A 17,879-nucleotide genomic window follows, 5' to 3' on the forward strand; every position below is an offset into this window, starting at 1 on the left:
AGCTTAAGGTCGGGGACCAAGAAATCCCCTTGTCTTCTGGTGACTCTAAGGAGGTTCTCTCTCTATAGGTGGGGGATAGTCTCGTTAGATCCCTATGGATGTTGCTCCCATATTTCACAGCTACCCCATCCCAGACTTCATTTAGACTATACATGGTCTGGTACTTTCCTAGCCAACTATCAAACCTATGGATTCTAAGGTCTACTCTCGACCATGCCACGAAGTTATTCCTGGGGTCTTTAAAAAGAACCATTACATCAGGCTCAAATATAAGGAGAGTGGGAGACCACATGTAATGCCCTGAATTCTCCGATGTGGTTTAATGGTGGGATTAGTAGGCCGGGAGGGCCATACTTGTTTAATTATGCCATTAAATGAATATATACATATTTATGTGAATTATATTATAATATGATGTTATATGCATGCATGTGGGTCCACATTTGAATATTAGGGTGTTTTGATAATTAGGCTCGTTAAGGGTATATTTGTATGTTTGGGTGCATATTGTGAATTGTGAATGAGATCCCATTATTATGGAGATATATTCGATCTATTCAGCAGAAGACGGTCCTATGTAATGGATTAGCGGTTTTGTCATAACGGGGTCAATTATTGGGTAATAAGAATGTTATTTGATAATAAATTGGGAGTTATTGAGATCAGGGAGAAATTCTGGAAGTTTTAACTATAATGTCCCCGGAAAGGTTTTTGGGACCCCAAGCACTAGGTTTTATTTGAGGTTACTTAAGCTTGAAGTAGCTTGTCAGATAGAACGTACGTTAGAAAAAACCTCTCGTTCTCTTCCCGTAGTTCATTTTTACCGTTCGAAGCCTTTTCGAAGATATCTTGAGTTTTAGGAGTCGGAATCAAGCGAGGATCGAGGCATAGCAATCCTAGAAAAGATTAGAAGCTTCTTGACCGAAGGATTTGACAAGAAACAACCTAATCGAAGGTAATCTAAGTTTAAAGTTTTGAGTTTTTAGAGTTTCTAAGCTTTGAATTGGACTTTGTAAACCGTTGAGTTTTTTGTTTGATTGAACCTTGGGTTTTGATGGTTTTGGACCATTGGGAAGCTTGGGAACTTTGATTTGATGATCTGTTAATGTTTAGGCATGATTTTGGAGGCCTTGGGATGTTGGAGGACGAGTTTGGGCATGTTCTGGGTTGGGCACCGCGGCCCTGTTCTTGGAGAGTCGTGGCCCTAGCTCGAAGAAGCAGATGGGGGAATTTTCTCTTGCTGGGCGTTGTGGCCCTTGCTTCAGTGGTGGTTGGGGGTTGTGGCCCAAGGTGCCAGGGCCGCGACTCTTGAGCAGGGTTGAGCCCGTTTGTATGTTTTGACCCCGGGAACATGGTTTTAGGCCTCGGATCATTCGTACTACTTGGATTAGTTTGGATTGATGTCCCGGAGGCTAGATATTGGTTTGGGAACCTATGTTGATCATTTTTTATTGATGGTATCCTATATTTGGTTATGAATAGGTGACCGCTAAAGGACTAAAGGTTGATCGTTCTCAAGGGTCGTTCTTTTAATCATTCTAGCTCGAATCTGAGGTAAGAAAACTGCACCCTGTGTATATATGACATGCGTGATTGTTATTAAGGCATGTTGATTGATAAATGTCGACATGGATTTCATATTAAAGGCTAGTGAATATTGTTTATCTGTATATGGCACTGACTAGTCAGGGACACTGACCTAAGAGTCAGAAACGGCATAAGCGTCCTGAACGCAGGGCCAAATGAAGATTAGATCTAATCGATATCAGCATTGAATGGCTCTAAGGCATTAATGCTGGATTGACCCTAAGGCCGATGAAACTTATAAGCACTTGGCTAGTCTAAGACTAGTTACTCAGAGCCAGGACCTAAGGCCCAGGTGACCGTTTGTCACATGGCTAGGGAACGATGTTCCAGGGTTATGACTCTATGGTCATGAGGAAGGTTATGTTGGTGACCAGTCACCATGCACCTATCCTATTTAAGCTAATGAAAGGTTCACTTACCTGTTAAGCCTCGGTGACCCTATCGTCACAAGGCTGAAGGGAGCTATTCCCTATTTAGTGACTTTTGCTACTGTCACCTATCTGTTTTGGACTGATAGTCCTGAATGATTATTATGATCATTGTTGATATTATATCATGCTATATTGTGTTTTCTTGCTTGGCCTCGGCTCACGGGTGCTATGTGGTGCAGGTAAAGGGAAAGAAAAGCTCACCCAGCCTTGAGTGGAGAGCTTAGGTGGTGATGTGTACATATGCGACCGCTTGACCACCACGGCCAAGGAGTTCTCAGAGGAACTAGGGGGTTCACCCTATTTTGCCGCTTAGGTCGGTGGGTTTGTAAATTTGAAACAATAGTGACCATTTTGAGTTGTAAATCACTTGTAAATGTTTTGATACGCTCATGAGCAGTTATATATTTAATAAAAGATACCCTTTCCTTTTTATTGTTTTTCACCTTAACCTGTTAATAGCACTTAGAGCACGTTTTTAACCAAAGGACTTGGGTAGCTGGTCAAATTTCTGGTTCACCGTTCACCGTAACTGTTCTGGGGTAACCAGGGCGTTACAACTTGGTATCAGAGCGTGCCAAGGTTAGGGTTCCTGCAGACTGGCTGGGCATGTACACACATCCCTGAAGTCAAGCTTGAATCATGGTTTGGTAACTATTTATGTAGTTATATGTATAGCTGCTTAAATGTGGTAAATATGCTTTACCTGTATGCTTGAGACACCATGTTAAACCTGTGCCCTGAAATATTATATCCTCAGCAAGAGTGTGCTAATTAGTACTAAGATTGCTGGAACATACTTATAAGTATGATTGATTGTGAGCTATTATATGATACATGCTGAGTGCTAAATGCTATTAACATGTATCTGCCTGTATAATTGTATGACTGTGGAATGTGATAATTGTCTGCTTGTTCTTGGACCGTAAAGCGGCAAGAGGTTTAGTTATTACTACCTGGTTGGCCATATTGATCATTACAGCAAGGTATCTGATAAGAATGAATCCAGGGCAGACAGATACTTCAGCTGGCTAGAGTGATCAGGGCTAGAATAATAATAACAGTTAGGGTCAGGAAAATGACCAGTCACAGATTCCACAGCCAGCCCCTGTAAACTGGCAGCAGATAGTGAGTGATCTGCAGACTACAATATTAAAACAGGGAGAAGAGCTTCGTCTCCTGAAATAGCAGCAAGTGCCTGCTGTGGCCAGCGTATCAGAGGCACCTCTTGTGTTGGTGCCAGCAGCTGGGCAGCTGCCTGAGGTTGGAAATAAATGGGAGCCTCTTTATGAAAGGTTCAGGAAGCAACAACCTCCAGAATTTGAGGGCAGTGCAGATCCTGCCAAGGTAGAGCAGTGGATGAGTATGATTACCACTATCCTTGACTTTATGAGGGTAACTGGTAATGAGAGGGTGGCCTGTGCCACTTATATGTTTCGGGAGGATGCCCGAATTTGGTGGGAAGTGATTACCCAGACCAGGAATGTCAATGCTCTGACTTAGGAAGAGTTTCAGACTTTGTTCAATGAAAAATATTATAATGATGCTATCAAGGCAGCGAAGGCTGAGGAGTTCATTAGGCTACTTCAAGGGAACTTATCAGTCACTGAGTACACCTTGAAATTTGATCGTTTGGCAAAGTTTTCCATGGAGTTGGTGCCCACTGATGGGACCAGGAGAGAGAGATTTTTGCAGGGGCTACAGCCCAGATTAGCCCGTGTTGTACGTATTACCACTGTGGCTGGGGTTACTACCTATGCATAGGTGGTTGAGAAGGCACTCACAGCTGAGAGTGCAGAGAATAGGATCTTGTGTGATAGCGCAGCCAAAAGGGATTTCAGGAGGACAGGTCCTCCATTTGTGGGTTCTGGTAGGGGTGTAGGCCCTAGTGATCAGAAGAGGAAGGTTCCAGACACCTTCCCAGTTCCAGGTCCTGACAGGCGGCCCCGTGGTATTTCTATGGGTCATCCAAGTGGTAGTGATGCCTAGAAGTCTTATCCTGAGTGCCCCAGATGCAAGAGGCATCAATTGGGAGAGTGTAGGGCAAGGGCCTGCTTCTCATTTGGAGCAGCGGGTCATCTTAAAAAGGATTGCTCTGAGGCAAGGAAAGAAGAACCCAGAAAGGCGGACAGCTTGGGCCCAGCTCGAGTGTTCGCATTGACTCAAGCAGAAGCTGAGGCTTCTCCCTCAGTTGTTACAGGTCAGCTTCTTAGTGCTGGAACCCCTTATAATGTGTTGATTGATTCTGGTGCTACACATTATTTTGTTGCTAGTAGTATTATTGATAGACTCTGTAGACCATGTGATTTCTATGCTGTGGGGTTTGGAACTTTGTTGCCCACTGGAGAGTTAGTGGTATCCAAGAGATGGGTCAGATCTTTGCCAGTGACAGTAGAGGGCAGAGAGTTATCAGTGGATTTGATAGAGTTTGTTATGACTGACTTTGATATGATACTGGGTATGGATTGGTTAGCAAAGTATGGGGCAACCATTGATTGTAGAAGGAAGATGGTCACCTTTGAGCCTGAAGGTGAGGATCCTTTTGTGTTTGTTGGTGCTGTGCATGGACCTCGCATTCCTATGATTTCTGTATTTTGGGCTAGGGATATGTTGCAAGGAGGTTGCATTGGATTCTTAGCCAGTGTGGTTGATACCACTCAGGTCGTGCCAGTGAGACCAGAAGATACTAAACGTGTTTGTGAATTTCTGGATGTGTTTCCAGAAGATTTGCCAGGGTTGCCACCGCATAGAGAAATAGAGTTCGTTATAGAACTGGCACCAGGGACAGAGCTAGTGTCTAGAGCGCCTTATAGAATGGCCCCAGCTGAGTTGAAAGAATTAAAAGTACAGTTGCAAGAGCTGTTAGATTTGGGTTTTATCAGACCTAGCTTCTCACCTTGGGGTGCGCCAGTTCTGTTTGTAAAGAAAAAGGATGGTTCTCTGAGAATGTGTATTGATTACAGAGAACTGAATAAGCTGACAATTAAGAACAAGTATCCTTTGCCAAGGATAGATGATCTGTTTGATCAGTTGCAAGGTAAGAAGGTATTCTCAAAGATCGACCTTCGTTCTGGTTATCATCAGTTGAGGGTCAAGGAAGGAGATATACTGAAGACTGCTTTTTGTACCAGGTATGGGCATTATGAGTTCCTAGTTATGTCATTTGGATTGAATAATGCCCCTGCTGCTTTTATGGATCTGATGAACAGAGTGCTCAAGGATTATCTGGACCAGTTTGTGATCGTCTTCATCGATGATATTCTGGTGTATTCTCAGTCTAAGTCAGAACATGAACAGCATCTGAGGTTGGTTCTGCAGAGACTGAGGGAACATAGACTATTTTCTAAGTTCAAGAAATGTGAGTTATGGTTATCTCAGGTATCCTTTCTTGGACACATTGTCAGTAAGGAGGGGATTAAAGTAGATCCAGCAAAGATTGAAGTAGTCAGAGATTGGCCAAGGCCAAAGAATGCTTCTGAGGTTAGAAGTTTCCTTGGATTGGCAGGTTATTATAGGCGTTTCATGGAAGAGTTCTCAAAGATTGCTACTACATTGACTGAGCTGACACGCAAGAGTCAGAAATTTGTGTGGTCAGATAAATGTGAGAACAGCTTCCAGGAATTGAAGCAGAGATTAATTACAGTTCCGATTCTGAGTCTTCCGACAGATCAGGAGAAGTTTGTGATTTATTGCGATGCTTCTCATCAGGGTTTGGGCTGTGTTTTGATGCAATCAGAGAAGGCAATTGCTTATGCTTCTCGTTAGTTGAAGGAGTATGAAAAGAGATATCCTACTCATGATTTAGAGTTGGTGGCTGTGGTTTTTGCTTTGAAGATATGGAGGCACTATCTCTATGGAGAGAAGTGTGAGATCTATACAGTCCACAAGAGCCTGAAATACTTCTTCACTCAGAAAGATTTAAATATGAGACAAAGGCGTTGGCTGGAGTTAGTAAAAGATTATGATTGTGAGATTATGTATCATCCAGGAAAGGCCAACGTGGTAGTTGATGCTTTAAGCTGGAAGGGTCCGGGACAAATTCATGGTATGATGTTGATAGCCAGAGAGTTAGCAGATGATATGACCAGAGCTGGTATAGAGTTGTTGGTGGGCCAGTTGGCTAATATTACGCTACAGTCTACGCTGTTAGAGAGAATTAAGGAGGGTCAGCTGAGTGATTCACAGCTGATCAAGATCAGAGAGGATGTTCTGGCTGAAGCATCCAGAGATTATTCAGTGTCTGAGATGGGCTTGTTGAGATACAAAGGGCGGATATGTGTTCCGTTAGACACTGCTTTGAGACAAGAGATTCTGGATGAATCTCATACTACACCTTATTCTTTGCATCCAGGCACCACGAAGATGTATCAGGATGTGAGATCGTTGTATTTGTGGCTGGGGATGAAGAGAGATGTAGTTGAGTATGTGGCTAAGTGTTTGACATGTCAACAGGTCAAGGCTGAGCATCAGACGCCAGCAAGGTTATTGCAGCCTCGGGATATTCTAGAGTGGAAGTGGGAAGACATCACGATAGATTTCGTGGTGGGCTTACCCAGGACTGTTGGTCAGCACGATTCTATTTGGGTGATAGTGGATCGCTACACCAAATCAGCTCACTTTCTGCCGGTGAGGACTACTTATACAGTTGACCAGTATGCAGATCTCTATGTGAGAGAGATCGTGCACCTCCATGGAGCGCCTAGGTCGATCGTGTCAGATCGGGACCCTACTTTTACTTCCAAGTTCTGGGGAAGTTTGCAGAAGGCCATGGGGACACAGTTGAAGTTCAGTACTGCTTATCATCCTTAGACAGATGGGCAATCTAAGAGGACGATCCAGATACTAGAAGACATGCTGAGAGCATGTGTGCTGCACTTTGGTGGATCTTGGAGTAAGTATCTGCCTTTGATAGAGTTCTCCTACAATAACAGTTATCAGTCTACCATTGGAGTTGCACCTTATGAGATGATGTATGGTAGGAAGTGCAGATCTCCCATTCATTTGGATGAGACAGGTGAAAGGAGATACTTAGGTCCTGAGGCAGTTTAGAGGACCAGTGAGGTCATTGAGAAGATTAGAGCTCGGATACTCGCTTCTCAGAGTAGACAGAAGAGCTATGCAGATCCCAAGCACAGGAACGTGGAGTTCCAAGTGGGAGACTAAGTCTTCCTTAGAGTCTCTCCATGGAAAGGGGTGAGAAGGTTTGGGAAGGCAAGCTGAGCCCTAGATTTGTAGGTCCATTTGAGATCCTGGAGAGGATTGGTCAGGTGGTTTACAGATTGGCTTTGCCTCCGGCGTTGTCTGTCGTGCATAATGTATTTCATGTTTCAGCTCTTCGGAGGTATGTATCTGATGTGAATCATATTTTGAGTTATAAAGATCTGGAGCTTGAGCCAGATCTCTCCTTTGAGGAGCAGCCAATTCAGATACTTGAAAGGAAAGATAAGGTCCTCAGGAATAAGACGATACCTTTGGTTAAGGTATTATGGAGGAACAACAAGGTCGAGGAAGAGACCTGGGAGCTGGAGTCAGATATGCAGAGTCAGTATCCCGAGCTGTTCAGGTAAATTTCGAGGAAGAAATTTCTGTAAGGAGGGGATAGTTGTAATGCTCCGAATTCTCTGATGTGGTTTAATGGTGGGATTAGTAGGCCGGGAGGGCCATACTTGTTTAATTATGACATTAAATGAATATATGCATGTTTATGTGAATTATATTATAATATGATGTTATATGCATGCATGTGGGTCCACATTTGAATATTAGGGTGTTCTGATAATTTGGCCCGTTAAGGGTATATTTGTATGTTTGGGTGCATATTGTGAATTGTGAATGAGATCCCATTATTATGGAGATATATTCGAGCAATTCGGCATGAGACGGTCCTATGTAATGGATTAGCGGTTTTGTCCTAATGGGGTCAATTATTGGGTAATAGGAATGTTATTTGGTGATAAATTGGGAGTTATTGAGATCAGGGTGAAATTCTGGAAGTTTTGACTATAATGTCCTTGGGGAGGTTTTTGGGACCCCAAGCACTAGGTTTTATTTGAGGTTACTTAAGCTTGAAGTATCTTGTCAGATAGAACGTACGTTAGAAAAACCTTTCTTTCTCTTCTCGTTGTTCATTTTTACCGTTCGAAGCCTTTTCAAAGATATCTTGAGTTCTAGGAGTCAGAATCAAGCGATGATCGAGGCATAGTGATCCTAGAAAATATTAGAAGCTTCTTGACCAAAGGATTTTACGAGAAACAACCTAATCGAAGGTAATCTAAGTTTAAAGTTTTGAGTTTTTAGAGTTTCTAAGCTTTGAATTGGACTTTGTAAACCGTTGAGTTTTTGGTTTGATTGAACCTTGGGTTTTGATGGCTTTGGACCATTGGGAAACTTGGGAACTTTAATTTGATGATTTGGTAATGTCTAGGCATGATTTTGGAGGCCTTGGGGTGTTGGAGGACGATTTTGGGCATGTTCTGGGTTGGGCCCTGCGACCCTGTTCTTGGAGAGTCGCGACCCTAGCTCGAAGAAGCAGATGGGGGAATTTGCTCTTGCTGGGCATCGCGGCCCTTACTTCAGTGGTGGTTGGGGGATGCGGCCCAAGGTTTCAGGGTCGTGGCTCTTGAGCAGGGTTGAGCCCGTTTGTGTGTTTTGACCCCAGGAACATGGTTTTAGGCCTCGGGATCATTCCTACTACTTGGATTAGTTTGGATTGATGTCCCGGAGGCTAGATATTGGTTTGGGAACCTATGTTGATCATTTTTTATTGATGGTATCCTATATTTGGTTATGACTAGGTGACCGCTAAAGGACTAAAGGTTGATCGTTCTCAAGGGTCGTTCTTTTAATCATTCTAGCTCGAATCTGAGGTAAGAAAACTGCACTTTGTGTATATATGACATGTGTGATTGTTATTAAGGCATTTTGATTGATAAATGTGGATATGGATTGCTTATTAAAGGCTAGCGAATATTGTTTATCTGTATATGGCACTGACTAATCAGGGACACTGACCTAAGAGTCAGAAACGACATAAGCGTCCTGAACGCAGGGCCGAATGAAGATTAGATCTAATCGATATCAGCATTGAATGGCTCTAAGGCATTAATGCTGGACTGACCCTAAGGTCGATGAAACTTATAAGCGCTTGGCTAGTCTAAGACTAGTTACTCAGAGCCAGGGCCTAAGGCCCAGGTGAGCGTTTGTCACATGGCTAGGGAACGATGTTCCAGGGTTAAGACTCTATGGTCATGAGGAAGGTTGTGTTGGTGACCAGTCACCATGCACCTATCCTGTTTAAGCTAATGAAAGGTTCACTTACCTGTTAAGCCTCGGTGACCCTATCGTCACAAGGCTGAAGGGAGCTATTCCCTATTTAGTGACTTTTGCTACTGTCACCTATCTGTTTTGGACTGATAGTCCTGAATGATTATTATGATCATTGTTGATATTATATCATGCTATATTGTGTTTTCTTGCTGGGCCTCGGCTTAGGGGTGCTATGTGGTGCAGGTAAAGGGAAAGAAAAGCTCACCCAACCTTGAGTGGAGAGCTTATGTGGTGATGTGTACATATGCGGCCTCTTGACCACCACTGCCAAGGAATTCTCATAGGAATTAGGGGGTTTACCCTATTTTGTCGCTTAGTTCGGCGGGTTAGTAAATTTGAAACAGTAGTGACCATTTTGAGTTGTAAATCACTTGTAAATGTTTTGATAAGCTCATGAGCAGTTATATATTTAATAAAAGATACCCTTTCCTTTTTATTGTTTTTCACTTTAACCTGTTAATAGCACTTAGAGCACGTTTTTAACCAAAGGACTTAGGTAGCAGGTCAAATTTCCGGTTCACCGTTCACCGTAACTGTTCTGGGGTAACCAGGGCGTTACGCCACATGGATGGATCTAGAACTACTTTACCTCCATTTGCCGAGTTCTTCAAAGCCTTGTTGTGGGCTTCATTGCTCGAGCATGGTTACTCAGGTAGGTAGGGAGTTGTGGCATGGGCCTGCGAGCCCGAGGGCCTCTCCTGGGGGGTAGTTTGGCGGTGGGGATTAGTACGTCTTCCCCCTTCACATATTTGTGAATCCTCGAGTCATCTGTGGACTCGCCTTTGCCCAGGAAACCACAAGCTCAGAGATTGTCCTCATGGAGAAGATAGGTGAGGGATCTTCGACCGTAAGGGAGCTGAAGGATTGCCTCCCTATCTTCCTTCATAGCCTTGGTTGGAGTAGGTCGATGATAGTTGGCTGCAGGGAAGAGTTGAATGAACATTTTGAGCTCAACAAATCAAAGTAAAAGAGAGAAAAAGAGCATGGTGAGATACTTACCAATGCGTTAGAAGGAATGGAACTGGGAAGGAGCGAGCCCATCTGTATAGAAGAAGGTGGTTTTAAAATTTGGAGGATGATTTGGGATATCTTCAAACAGCCGCTTCTCCTCCAGATAGCTCAAAAGATAGTAAAATCCTCGCCTCCATGGCCGAGAGAGGGGTTTCTCTTGAGGCAGAAGAGATATAAAATCTCCTGTGTCGAAGGCCCGTCCCACTTCATCTTGTGGTACAGCGACCTTAGGGCTGACAAGACTCTGAAAGAGTTGGTCAAGAGCTGAAAAGGAGCGATGCCAACATAATCTAGAAAACTCTTAAAATAATCCCTTTGGGGCAGTAAGCCCCCAACCCTCATGTGCTCGCAAATCAAGGCAGCGAGCTTAACCTTTCGGTCGAGATTGCCATTGCCCGGAGCATAGCAACTACTTTCGTTGGATGTTGCAAGCTATCACATCAGCTTGCTGGATATCTTTAAACCAAGGTAGGCCAACAGCTCGGAGATGTGGCCAGTGGAGGTAACTGAGCTCCTGTAGTGCTTAGCCTAAAAAAAAATCCTCCTTCGAGGTGGGGATTGAAAGGGCTTGGGAGGTGGTTGATTGTTTCGAAATATTCTCCATGAGAGTGAATTAAAGCTCGCCCAGAGGAAATTCTATGGTGACCCTACGGTTGGGATCTAAAGGGGTTGGTCAGATCTCGAGGTCAGGATCCGGATATGCAACAAACCAAAGTCTTTTCCTTTTTCCCTCTTCGACCTCGTCAATCTGGTGTCGAAGGTGGGCTCGAATGTCCTCTCGTTTGATATCTTCCTTGTGCTCCAGGATAAGCCGTTGGTTTCGGGTGAATGGAGACTCGGGTTGAGGAGATGGTGGGTAGTAAGGAATGGCAGGCTCGGGCCCCCACCGATTCTCTGAAGACTGCGACATCTAACAAGAAAGAAAAATGTGAGGGCCCATAATTTTAAAGAGTGGAAAAGTTTCTTGATAACTTGATTTTGCATGCTCGAGATAACGAGATTGCCTTCATCGAGCCTGTAGGCTCGAAATGGCGAGGTTAACTCGAATGACCACCCTGAACTATTGTAAATTTTGGGGCATCGAGATTGCACCCACTTGAGAGTGGGGCGGTTGTTTTCAGTTTAAAAGAATCCTGAATTTCTAGGGAAAAAGTGGGTCATTACTTGAAAAGGTGATATTTTCAGAATATGTGCATTAAAACCCTAATCCAAAACCCTATTTCGTAAGCTACACGAAACTTGTAAACTAAATACCCTATAACTAGAAAAGACTCCATTTTCATCTGATTTTACCAAAAATTTTGGCCTAAATTGTAACATCCTGTATTTTGAACAACGTTAGTAGCCAGTTGGAGCCGCTAAAGAAATTTGTGAAATATTATTTCGATAAATAATATTATGTGAAAATATATTATTTCGTGAATTTTATAGTCGTTGTGATAATTTGATAAAGGGGTTAGGTCTATGCAAAGAAAATTGGTCTTGGACCGAGGGGCAAACCCTAATAACGGAAAAATCTCAGATTAGGTAAAATGAGGAATACTATGGCATAAAAATATTTGGCAACTGAGACTGTATAGTCAATCCAGTAAATTTAAGAAAAATTTATAGAGGATTTAATTCTAATCTACTGGGTTTAAGAATGGAAATTCTTGCTCGAGCCTCTAAGGGCATTTTGGTCAATTTGAGTAAATTACCAAAATTATGTGTTATGTGACAAAATTTATTTTTAGTCACATTTATTTTATTTTAGCTTGGAGATATTTAAAAACTATAGGGTAAAATTTTGGTTAAATTTGGATAGTGAAATTACCAAAGGGCCCTTGAGTGCATTAGAAGTGAGTTAAAAGAGGCAAGGGCCTTTTTGTCATTTCCAAAGGAGGAGAGAGAGTGTGATGGGCAGCTTGGCTATACCCTAGTGTACTCAAGTGTTTAAGAAACCTACCCTAGGAAGAGTAAGAGGCTACCTCACCCATTGGCTAAACCTCCAATCATTTCCCTCTTACACATCCACTCATTATTTTTTTTTTAAATTTCTCCTTTCTCAAGAAAACAAAAAGAACTCTCTCCATTTCTCTCCCCAAAACTGAAGCTTGGGCTCTCTCTACCCTCCATGGCTGCCATTTTCTCTCCAAGAGCAAGAGCACTCTCTCCCCATTGAAAAAGGAAGAAAACTAAGAGATATCTAGGCAAATGTAAGTTTCAAACCCTAGTACACTCTTTTTCCTTCACTTTTTCTTTCAAACTCGAAATCCTAAGGGGTTTTGCTATGCATGCATGAGATTCTAATAGCCATGCATGGCATGGATCTTGTGTTCTAGGTCTAAAGGGAATTTTTTATAAGAAGATCTCAAAGTTTGAATCTTGGTGATGATTAGTGAGAACAAAAGTAAGAATTTTGGAGTTTGGTTAATTTTCCACTCATCTTCATCTTATACCCTAATATTCTTTTAAAAAAATCTTCATGTGGAACCTTGGGGCTAGATTTGAGCATATAGAACACAAGGACGAAGTTTTAAAAGGCTAAGAGAACCTCATCTCCAAGCTAGAACCATCAAAGGTAGAATTTTTGGTTGGTTCTTGAGTATTTTTAGTTATTGATATAGATCTGGTTGTACAGGTCATTTTGTTGGTTTTTGGAGTTTATTTTATGATTGAAGGTTAGCTTGGCTGGATTGTTTATTTTCATGGATGCATGTGGCTAGGGTTTTGCTAGTTGTGATTGTTTTGCTAGAATGTGTAAAAATGCATGCTGCAAAGTTTTCGTGGTCTCACTTGCAATGGGTTAGATCATACCCTACTACCTCTGTTTGTGGAAATAATTTGTATGGTTGCATAGGTCTAGATGCGTACTTGAGTTTAGACTTTTAAAAATCGAAAAAAAGATATTTTCAAACCTAAGTTATGAACTTTTTGGCATCTTGATGCAATCTGAAAAATTTATGGGCAGCATGCCTGTCCAGATTGTTTTGAATACTGAACATGTTTTACTGAGTCATAAGCCATGAAATTTGGTAAACAGTTAGTTTAAATATGTATAAGCATCGCGGAAAAATTTTAGTGGAAAATGAAAAATTGTTAAGAAGTAATGGTTTTTCAAAATTTTCCCTAATAATCTGAAAATGAAATTTCTGGACAGCAAACACTGCCGAGATTATTTTACATTTTTAAATAGGTTCAACTATCATAAAAATTATGTCGTTTTGAGAGAAAATAAATTAGATATGATTAAAGACCCTCGTAAAATTTAGAAAAAACTGAGCTACGATGTAAGAGAAATAATTTTTCAAAGAATCCTAAAAATCTGAGATAAACTCCTTGGCAGCAGGCACTGCCCAGATTTCTTTAAATGATTTAATGAGTTTTGCCATCCCAAAAATTATGAAACTTGGTGAGAAATTTTTTAAGATATTATTAAGGCCCTGGTAAAATTTTAGATTAAAATATGTCACATTTTAAGAGTATTCCTGTAACGTCCTGGATAGCCAAGACCGCTACACTGTGTGTTTATAAAGTGCTAGACTTGCTAATCAAGTCGTTTAATTAAAAATGCGCTATTGAAACTATAATGGTACTAGGGTTAAACGTGCTTTGGTCTCAAAAGTCACATTTTTCATGAAGAGACGTTTCCTGACTACACGGGATCCCAAAAATATTAAGTTTAAAGATCGTTTACAAAAGTCATAAGGTTTAAATACAATATCAAGCCATATTAAGGCAAAATAGACAGTTAGACAATCCCTGTCCTGATCCACTCCTCGACCATGGCGGTCGAACAGCTGGCTATGTACATTCAACCCCGCAGCTCTCCATCTCAGGATTGGTCTAGCTTGCCTTTGCCTTTCCCTGCACCACGTAGCACCCGTGAGCCAAGGCCCAGTAAGAAAACACAACAACAGAGCATAAGGAAACAACAGACGAATCAATATCTCATATTGCATCACATATTCTCAACCATATAAGCATTCAGTATAATCAAGTATTCCACATACTAAACATATCAACTCATATCATATATCAGTTCACAAATGATAACTAGGGCTAGCGCCCTTAGGCCGCTCCCTCTGTTATCCCACTGACTTCGGCCCGCTTAAAACGAGCTCAGTGAATATAAAGCTATCCTCGGCTACCAGTGGCCAAGCCACTCCCTGTGCGCAAATATTGTTTACGGCACCCTTAGGCCGCTATCACATCTCCCATGGCATGATACCATCATTGACATAATACAAATATCGGGAGCACTTAGTCCCATCATAAACATATAACCGGGTGTAGTTTTCTTACCTTTCAATTCGCAAGCCTTGATCACTTGACTCCTTGAGCACAATCCCTCCTGAGCCTTAGCGCTCACCTAAACACAACCATAGGTCAAAGTCATCACCAAACCTCAAGTCCAAAACCTAGCCTCGGGACCAATCCCGAGCCCCCGGGAAGTTCTAGTTCCACCAAACAAGGTGGTGGAACCAAACCCCAAACCCTTGGTCAAAAACCTTTGAAAATAACCTTAAAATTCCTTTCTGAAGACAGGGTAGTGCTACATCGCTCATTGGAGGGCGCTACAGCTCTACAAGCAGAATCAAAACACCCTCAGCATGTATGGCCTAGCGCTACAGCGCCCAAAGGCTAGCGCTGTAGCGCTAGTCACAGACAGGCAACCTCCAAATTTTCCCTCCTGCAATTTCCTCGAACCAAACTCAACCAAAACTTCTCCAAACCTTCACCAAACTCAAAAAAAACCTTATTAACACACTCCACTCATCCCAAGCACCCCAAATACCCAGAACTCAAGCACATGCACCCCTAATCTAAAAATTCACCATAGCTACTTCTAAACATCAAAACTCAGCAGAAACCGGTTAAACATCAAAGTTGGAAGCTTAGAATTCATACCTTTAATGGGAATTCGATTTCAAGATAACCTCTACACCTCCTTAGCTTGCTCTTCCTCACCCTTTGGCCTGAATTCCCTAAAGTTCCCATCAAACTCAGCTCATACACATAGCTCAAAACCAAAACCAGCAACTGAAGAAACTACAAAGCCTTACCTCAAGTGTTAGGGTGTTCTTGCTAAACCTCTGCCAATTCTCCAAGCCTAGCTTAGGATTCTTGATGCTCAGCCTAACTTAGCTCCTCCCTAAGCTTTGCCCCAAAAAATACTCAAGAAACTGATGAAGAAAGCATAAACCGACCTTAGGAAACTCTCTGTTTTCTCCCTTTCCTTTTTCTTCCTTTTCCTTCTTTTCTTTCTTCCTCAGACTTCTTCCCTTTTCTAAAATTCCCACTAAGTATAAAACCTCAGCATATCTATCCCTTGCAAGCCAAATGACCTTATTGCCCTCCCCTTTAATCTCAAGTCCTTTAATCCACTTAAGAGCATTTTGGTCATTTCAGCCTATTCTCGCTAGTTCCTCAAGTGTCTCTAATATTTTTCGCTTACTTTCCGATACCTAATTAATCGCCAATAATATTCCTCGATGTCAAAATAGACTCCAATATACTCACTAACTTCCCATTTATACCCCTAGGCTCACCCCGAGCCGGGTATAAATCCTCGCCATGACTTTTTCGCTAATCTGCTCACTAGGATCGTCTCAAGTCACAGATCTTAGATATATCCACATAATAATGTGGTCTCAACAATTATCACATATATCAATACAGTTATGCCCATAATGGCAAAAATTACGATTACGCCCTTCTAACCTAATCAGGGCCTACATGCATACTAATACACATAGTCATGCATCTCGAATGTTCAAATAGTCATATAACATGCTTTAAATCATAATCATGCATTTTGCTCATTAAAGTCACACATAATTCCCATTATGCCCTCCAGGCACACTAATCAAGGCCCTTAAGCCTTATTAGCAAATTTGGGTCGTTACAACTATCCCCTCCTAATGAGAATTTCGTCCTCGAAATTTTCCTGAACAACTCAGGATACTGATCCCGCATCGCTGTCTCAAGCTCCCAGGTCGCCTCCTCGACCTTACTATTCCTCCACAGCACTTTAACAAGAGGAATCGTCTTATTTCACAATACTTTATCTTTTCGATCTAAGATCTGAAATGGTTGCTCTTCATAAGCCAAATCTTCCTGTAACTCCAAGTCTTCATACCTCAACACATGAGTCACATCTGAGACGTACTTCCAAAGCATGGAAACATGGAATACATCATGAACTCCAGACAACGATGGTGGCAAGGCTAATCTGTAAGCCACCTGACCAACCCTCTCTAGAATCTCAATTGGTCCAATTAATCTAGGGTTTAGCTTGCCCTTCTTTCCAAACCTTCTCACCCCTCGCAATGGTGAAACTCGGAGAAAGACATGGTCCCCAACCTGGAACTCTACGTCCCTACGCTTGGGATCAGCGTAGCTTTTCTGTCTGCTCTGAGAAGCGAGCATTCTAGCCCGGATCTTTTCTATAGCTTCACTTGTCCTCTAAACCATATCTGGCCCCAAGTATCTCCTCTCACCCATCTCGTCCCAATGAATGGGTGATCTACACTTCCTCCCATATAACATCTCATAAGGAGCCACTCTAATCGTTGATTGATAGCTATTGTTGTACGAAAATTCAATCAACGGAAGATACTTACTCCATGAACCCTCAAAGTCAATTACACATGCTCTGAGCATATCCTCTAATACCTGGATCGTCCTCTCAGACTGCCCATCAGTCTGAGGATGAAAGGCTGTACTGAATTTCAACTAAGTCCCCAAAGCTTTCTGCAAACCACCCTAAAATTTGGAAGTGAAAATAGGATCCTGGTCTGACACTATAGACTTAGGAACCCCATGGAGACGCACGATCTCCCTCACATACAACTTAGCATACTGATCTACAGTATATGTTGATCTCACCGGTAGAAAATGGGCTGACTTGGTGTATCTATCCACTATCACCCACACGAGTCATGAAGCCCCACTGTCCTGGGTAAACCTCCCACAAAATCCATGGTAATGTCCTCCCATTTCCATTCAAGAATACCCAAAGGCTGAAGCAACCCTGCTGGTCGTTGATGCTCAGCTTTCACCTGCTGACAGGTTAAGCATCTGGCAACGTACTCCACCACATCCTTCTTCATCCCGGGCCACCAATATAAAGTTTGCAGATCCTGATACATCTTCATGGTACCCGGATGAAGTGAGTACGGTGTCGTGTGAGACTCATCTAGTATCTCTCGTCTGATCCATTCATCAGCTGGAACACAAATTCGTTCCTGATACTGAAGCAAACCAACCTCAGATACAGAATAGTCCTTAGCTACTCCCGCTAAGACATCCTCTCTAACCCTTTGTAACTGAGCATCTGCCAACTGCCCTTCTCTGATCCGCTCTAGCAGGGTCGACTGCAGAGTAATATTGGCCAATCGGCCTACTACCAATTCTATCCCTGCTCTGACCATCTCATCAGCTAACTCCCTTGAGATCTGAATGGAACTGTATAACTGACCTGGACCTCTCCGGCTCAATGCATCCGCCACCACATTGGCTTTCCCCCGATGGTAAAGAATATCA

The sequence above is a fragment of the Humulus lupulus genome, chromosome 2 (assembly GCF_963169125.1).
Source record: "Humulus lupulus chromosome 2, drHumLupu1.1, whole genome shotgun sequence".
NCBI classification, from domain to species: domain Eukaryota; kingdom Viridiplantae; phylum Streptophyta; class Magnoliopsida; order Rosales; family Cannabaceae; genus Humulus; species Humulus lupulus.